This window comes from Labeo rohita, unplaced genomic scaffold, assembly GCF_022985175.1.
Source record: "Labeo rohita strain BAU-BD-2019 unplaced genomic scaffold, IGBB_LRoh.1.0 scaffold_2356, whole genome shotgun sequence".
Classification (NCBI taxonomy): Eukaryota; Metazoa; Chordata; class Actinopteri; order Cypriniformes; family Cyprinidae; genus Labeo; species Labeo rohita.
Window position 1 is genome coordinate 1 of NW_026128612.1, and position 7,845 is coordinate 7,845.

At 34.9% G+C, this 7,845-nt stretch overlaps 1 long non-coding RNA gene across 1 annotated transcript; it reads left to right on the forward strand.

Annotated features, from left to right (window-relative positions):
- The first annotated feature begins 3,576 nt into the window (after positions 1-3,576).
- On the forward strand, positions 3,577-6,899 carry LOC127159617 (uncharacterized). Its single transcript, XR_007826503.1, has 3 exons — positions 3,577-3,784; positions 4,162-4,332; positions 6,514-6,899. It is a non-coding gene; the product is annotated as an uncharacterized LOC127159617 (long non-coding RNA).
- Positions 6,900-7,845: the final 946 nt, after the last annotated feature.

Here is a 7,845-nt window from a genome sequence, read left to right on the forward strand (position 1 = left end):
GACATGTTTAGTTATATAGCACTTTATACAATACAAAGAGTTTCCAAGCAGCTTTACAGGTATAAACAAGAAAATAGTGAATTAGTGATGCAGACAGAATTCAATTCTGCTGTAAAGCAACTCTAAAAAGACAATAGTAAATAGTCATTATTCAGGTAAAATCAGTTCAATGTTGATTCAGTTTGGTTCAGTAAATATGTAAAGTCCATCAATTTAAGAGTGAGTTTAATTCATGTATAAAGCAGCTGTTGAGTAAACAGTGATTTCATCATCAGCTCAGTTTAGTTCTTATCCAACAGTTTCATTTTTAGTATTTTCACAATATTAATTAGCCGTTTGAACGAATTGGGGATTGTGACTCACTCATTAAGACAGTGACTTGCCGCCACCTACTGGTGGTTTGGATACATTTTTAAAAGCATCATTGCATTAATATTAATGCATTAATATGTTAAAAATGGGAACCATTTATCTTATAACATTATTTATGCATTTGCAATTTTAATGATAAAATAGCAAATACAGGTCCTTTTCAAAAAATTAGCATATTGTGATAAAGTTCATTATTTTCTGTAATGTACTGATAAACATTACACTTTCATATATTTTAGATTCATTACATACAACTGAAGTAGTTTCAAGCCTTTTATTGTTTTAATATTGATGATTTTGGCATACAGCTCATGAAAACCCATAATTCCTATCTCAAAAAATTAGCATATTTCATCCGACCAATATAAGAAAAGTGTTTTTAATACAAAAAAAAGTCAACCTTCAAATAATTATGTTCAGTTATGCAGTCAATACTTGGTCGGGAATCCTTTTGCAGAAATGACTGCTTCAATGCGGCGTGGAATGGAGGCAATCAGCCTGTGGCACTGCTCAGGTGTTATGGAGGCCCAGGATGCTTTGATAGCGGCCTTAAGCTCATCCAGAGTGTTGGGTCTTGTGTCTCTCAACTTTCTCTTCACAATATCCCACAGATTCTCTATGGGGTTCAGGTCAGGAGAGTTGGCAGGCCAATTGAGCACAGTAATACCATGGTCAGTAAACCATTTACCAGTGGTTTTGGCACTGTGAGCAGGTGCCAGGTCGTGCTGAAAAATGAAATCTTCATCTCCATAAAGCTTTTCAGCAGATGGAAGCATGAAGTGCTCCAAAATCTCCTGATAGCTAGCTGCATTGACCGCAGCTGACATGGCACCCCAGACCATCACTGACTGTGGGTACTTGACACTGGACTTCAGGCATTTTGGCATTTCCCTCTCCCCAGTCTTCCTCCAGACTCTGGCACCTTGATTTCCGAATGACATGCAAAATTTGCTTTCATCCGAAAAAAAGTACTTTGGACCACTGAGCAACAGTCCAGTGCTGCTTCTCTGTAGCCCAGATCAGGCGCTTCTGCCGCTGTTTCTGGTTCAAAAGTGGCTTGACCTGGGGAATGCGGCACCTGTAGCCCATTTCCTGCACACGCCTGTACACGGTGGCTCTGGATGTTTCTACTCCAGACTCAGTCCACTGCTTCCGCAGGTCCCCCAAGGTCTGGAATCGGTCCTTCTCCACAATCTTCCTCAGGATCCGGTCACCTCTTCTCGTTGTGCGGCGTTTTCTGCCACACTCTTTCCTTCCCACAGACTTCCTACTGAGGTGCCTTGATACAGCACTCTGGGAACAGCCTATTCGTTCAGAAATTTCTTTCTGAGTCTTACCCTCGTGCTTGAGGGTGTCAACGATGGCCTTCTGGACAGCAGTCAGGTCGGCACTCTTACCCATGATTGCGGTTTTGAGTAATGAATCAAGCTGGGAGTTTTTAAAAGCCTCAGGAATCTTTTGCAGGTGTTTAGAGTTAATTAGTTGATTCAGATGATTAGGTTAATAGCTCGTTTAGAGAACCTTTTCACGATATGCTAATTTTTTGAGATGGGAATTTTGGGTTTTCATGAGCTGTATGCCAAAATCATCAATATTAAAACAATAAAAGGCTTGAAACTACTTCAGTTGTGTGTAATGAATCTAAAATATATGAAAGTCTAATGTTTATCAGTACATTACAGAAAATAATGAACTTTATCACAATATGCTAATTTTTTGAGAAGGACCTGTAATTGCAATCATTTTATTTTATTGATGTTATTGATAAAATGTAAGAATTTTACAAATGATAACACATACATTTAGTAAGGTTAGGAAACTATTGCCCTTTATTAAGCTAAAAAGTGTCCTACAAATCAATTGAAGGCAAATATTACAAATATACTGATTAAACTAAGATCCTAGAGCAGTGATGAAACTATTGCTTCAGAAAGGATTTTTTTACTCGGACAAGTGAATGACTGATTATGTCAAGGCTTAAGTCGAGCCCTTTATCTATTGGACAGATACAACAAACTATTTCTGTCAGGATCTGTATCATCAAACATAATGGCAATTTAGTTTAACAACATAATTCAGGATAAAGTATGATTCAGTGAGGAATATCAGAAGGCCAAGTCCTAACTGTGGATGAAAGGAGGAGCTGGGGATGGAGGAGGGTAGTTGGCTCCTGAACAAAGTGATTTGTCAGTACTGAATGGACCTTCTATAAGGAAGTAGTGATAGGCGTTGTATTCCTATAGGTAGACGTGGATCAGCTGAGAACCAGATGATACAAGCTTGAATGACGTGACCTGCCAGATCTAACACGACACTTATTTACTGCTTTGTTTTTTTTAATTATTTTAGTGAAAATATGTTTTTGAAAGTCTGTTTTTAAAATAAGCACATCATCTGCAGCTCTTGTAGTGCTTTACATCTTCATCAGCGTAGAGAAGCAACACACATGGAGCAGAAATGGCTTGAATGAAGTGTGTTTGGCTCTAGATAAATATATTAGGACGAGTCTAAGGGCGCTGATCAGACAGGAGGCCCGACACGATTCTACTGAGGGGAAACGCTTTTGACCGAAAAATTAAAATTTTGAAAATTGTAGCTTCATTGGAAAAGTTAAGTGGTTGTAAAAAAATAAAAATATAAATAAAAAAAAAAATTCACATTTGTGGTCCTTGTGGTAAAAAATGACCATCAAAATAATATTTTATGATGGCTGTTGTCAGACTCATTGTGCAAAGAAAAATCTTACTGGATTATTACATATAATGGCAAAATGTTTATATAAACCTGTAAAATGTAAATGTTTCCTACTAACACTACAGCAAAAGATAGAAATAACTGACTTTAAAACATTTTTAGCTGGTGAAAATACTAGTGGCTCAAGACTATTGCACAGTACTATAGAGAACAAAAATATATTACATTGATTTTATTGAAAAGAAAGTTACATTTCAGGTGTTCAGTCTCTTTTGACCATGAAGAACACAAGTGTACCTCACAAATGAAGAGCATCAGAAGGTTAAAGCTTGAAAGTGTCTGTAAGCTGGAGATACTGCAGTGAATTGATGTCTAACAATTTAATGTTTCCTTTTTTGTTTGAATCGATATTCAGTTGTCAGATTTTGCTTTACAGTTTTAGTTCATTTGTATAAGGAATAAAATAGAATTATTTTATGGATTTAGGTTATTTCTAGAATAACTGATTAATCATCTGAATGTGACATTTTCATTCTGGTTCTAGACTTTCAGACTGCAGTATCACTGAAGAAGGTTATAAAGCTCTGGCTTCAGCTCTGAGATCAAACCCTTCACACCTGATAGAGCTGGATCTCACAGGAAATGATCCTGGACAATCAGGAGTGAAGGAGCTCAGTGATTTACTACAGGATCCAAACTGTCAACTCAAGATACTGAGGTAAAATGTAATGAAGTAATACAAAAATTATATGTAGGTGAACTTTTTCTTTTTTTTTTTTTTTTACCTATATAATATGTTAAACAAGCTGTTGCTGCATCAAAGTTAACAAAACAAAACAACTTAAATAATTTATCAGAATCATGTTTATTGCCAAGTAATGTAGGTATACAAGTATGAGGAATTTTTCTTGGTAAATTGGTGTTAGACAAACTCAACAGAAAATCAGGTAAAAATAAGAATAAAGAACAATAAGGTAAACTATTTTAAAGTAAGGCAAGTCAGCTATACAATAAAAGCAAAAGAAAAAGAAAATGAAATATGTTGTCCATTGTATAAAAGGTGAATTAAATCCTGTTTTATCTTCTCTTCTGCAGGTTTTTGGGTCCTGCTGCAAATGAAGCCTGTCAGTATGTGACTGGAATTGTGGGTAAAAACCCGTTACTACTGAGAGAACTGAATCTGAGTGAACATGAACTAGGAGACACACGAGTGAATCAGATCGCTGCTCTACTGCAGGATAAACACTGTCAACTCAACACACTGAAGTGAGTGTTTGACATGTATTAATACTAACATTATTGAGTGGGAATAAACTAGGAAGTTAGGAAAAGTAAATTGGTCAGACAGGATCTAAATCTGATATTGTGTTACTGTTCTGTGTTACTGTTAAGACACACAAAAGACATACAAGCACTAAAAGCACAATGTTTTGTGCACAATATTCCAAGTCTTCTGAAGGTATTCAACAGCTTAATGTGAGGCACAGATGAATATTTAAGTCCTTACAATAAAGTTCATGTAAACTCTTTTCTCTGCTGCGTCTGTCAGTGATGCAAAATCAAATCCACGTCAGACGGGGTGGGTTGGAGAAGTTACAAATTTATTCATAAGTTTTCAGAAATGCAAATGAGTAACAGAAGAATCATAACTTGAAACTAAAAAAATTCAAATTAAATTTTAATAAGCATGTTCAATCCAATCATTTCACAAATAAACTGAATAACATCAATTTAATTTAAGGTGTTTTCAGTCAGTCTAAATCAAAGTTAGTCTAACTTCTATGTTTAATCTATCAACCTGTAAACCATAAGTCATTAACCATAAATCATAGAAATCATAGAAATCTGAGAAGGATTATCTGGTAATGTGAAACGTTCACAGATCAAATCTTACACCACCTGATCTGCTCTCACAGAAATCGGGGCGCCTTTTCATCGAATTTTTTTACCAAAGTATATTAGAGACTTTTCATTAAGACCCTAAAGAATCATATCAACTTGTGGAAAATGGGCATCCGATGACCCCTTTAAAAGAAAAGACTCAATAAACTGTCGTATAATACACCACACATCACTATCTCTTCCCTTTGTGATTTGAACTTTTTAATGTAAAGTGTTGTGTGCTGTGACTCCGTGTTGCTTCTTCAAGCTCATCATTTTACACACCAGATGCAAATACTGTAAACATTTTGTGCTGCACTGTTTGTTTTATCTATCATATGTTGATGCCTTATTAAAAAAGTGTTTTATAATATATATTTATGTAGAAATATATAGTTTTTCATAGATGCATTTTATAACCACAATATAGCAATGTGTAACATTTTACTAAATTTAGTGCTGCAAGTTTTTGTTTAGATTTATAAAATTATTAATATTGAGCACTGATTTATCAAGAATAACCTTTTCCTTTTTTCACAACTGCTTTTAATTTAAAGTTGTAATGTAAAAAATGCAAAATGTAAAATGTCTAATTTTGGCGCAGCAAATACTGTAAATTATAAAAATTGAACAAGAGCATTTTAAGAATCAGTGATCAGTATCTGCCTCAAATGTCCTGATCAGTGCAGCACTAAAGCAAATGACCTGCCTTTTCAAAATTGTTTGAATGTCTTCAGTTTAAGGAAATACTTTTTTCCCCTAAATAAAAAAAGTGCAAAGTAATAATATTTTTATAAGCAGACTGTCTTTGTTGTTGACTTGTAATTGTTTAGTCTACAGTATGTTTGAACATTGATCTGTGAGACTAAAGTGATTTATGACAATAGTAGACTAACAATTTCACTAGTTAACAAATGAAATGAAATTTAAGCTATTAAATATATCTAATGTCATATCTAATATATGTTCATGTCAGTTCACAGTGTATTAACTAATTAACAGAAAACTTTTGAATTTAAAACTGTATTAGTAAACGTTGAAACTTACATTAATATGATTAAATGCTGTACTAGTTGTTCATCATCAGTTTATGTTAACTAATGTAGTTAATGTTATCAAGTGAAACCTCATAACTTGCATAAATAGCTCACATCTTAATGCAGGGGTCACCAAACTTGATCCTGGAGGGCCGGTGTCCTGCAGAGTTTAGCTCCAACTTGTCTCAACACACCTGCCTGGAAGATTCAAGTAAACCTACAGTATTCAGACCTTGGTGTGTTTGATTACAGTTAGAGAAAAACTCTGTAGGACACCGGCCCTCCAGACTGAGTGTGGTGACCCCTGTCTTAATGGGTAATTTAGCTGATTTTCAACCTTTGCATACATTTGTAACTTTTGTGTAGTTTGTAGTATATTTAAATGAACTATGTGTAGTCTTTCTCCATGTTACCTACACACAGATATCACTGTTTATTTGTCAGCAAACGTCTGCTGGAAGATGCAAAACACATTAGTAAGTTGATCATCATAGATCTGATTCATTGTCTTTTCTCTTTCTGTCTTCAGTCTGTGTAGATGCAGAATTACAGAGGAACAGTGTCTCATCCTGACTTCAGCTCTGAAATCAAACCCATCACACCTGAGAGAACTGAACCTAAGTGAGAATCAAATAAAAAACACAGGAGTGAATCACTTATGTGACGTACTGAAGGATTCACACTGTAAACTGGAGAGATTGAGGTCAGTAACATTCACATACAAGAATCAAAATGATTAAAATCACTTCAACAGTTTAAACCAAAACACTTTATAGTATCTAACGATGTCTACAGAAGCTTCTTAAACGAGCTCATCCAGTAAGTAAAACTGTTAAAGTGTGGAATAAAGAGTCTTCAACATGTTTTACACTAAACAATACTTTTGGATTGAACTATTTTTAGAGTTTACCACAAAAAAAAAAAATGCAGTTTTATAAGAGAAGTCCCTGACTTTTTGCGACAGGTTGGATTCAGTTTACGGCACTTCTCATTCATTCCTATGGTATCCGTAAACGGTGATTGAGTGTCACACAATTCTGACTGAAATTCAGTGACGTCAGTGCTGTAATGTGATTGGTTATTAAGGGACACGTGACCCAAGTTAACCGTTACGCTTTCTCCAGTAGTAACTAATAGAGACCCTCTCATCTCCCTATACTAAGAAAATCTCTGACAAGGTGTAATTATGAACACAGGTGCATAGGATAAAGCAATCAAACTAAACAAGAACAGGAAAATGACCAAATAAGGAAACTCAGGAACAAAGACGGGGGTAAAACAAGGAAAAACAGATCCAAAAGTCTAAAACTTGAACATTGAGTCTGTTATTTGATTTGATTTGATTTGATTTGATTATTTATTTATTTATTTATTTATTTATTATTATTATTATTATTTTTTTGTATTTGTTATTCTCAAAAAAACATCATGCAGTCTGATGCGTATAAAAAAAAAAAAAAAAAAAAAAAAAAGAAAACATGATTTTGTTGTTGTCCTCTTTCTTCTTAAAAAAGAAAAAGAAAGGAAATATTGGTCCATCCAATCCTGAGATTGTGTAGAGATTAAGTAGAGTTGCACCTCCTTATCAAGGAGCTGGGGGATTGTCCCGAGTGAGGTGTGATCCCCAACTGTTCAGTCAGAGCAGAAAATTGGATATGCCCCTGTGTCAACAAGCTTGACCCCCTATATTTGGAATCATGTCACACCAAACAATTTTGGGTGCAATGTGCAGTTTGTCCTGAAAAAAAAAAAAAAGAAATACAGAAAAAAGAAAAACATCACCAGCTGCTACATTCAAATCCATGTTCACTAGTTGGCGCTGAGTCAGAGACATACGTGTTTTTACAGCACTGTGTATTAT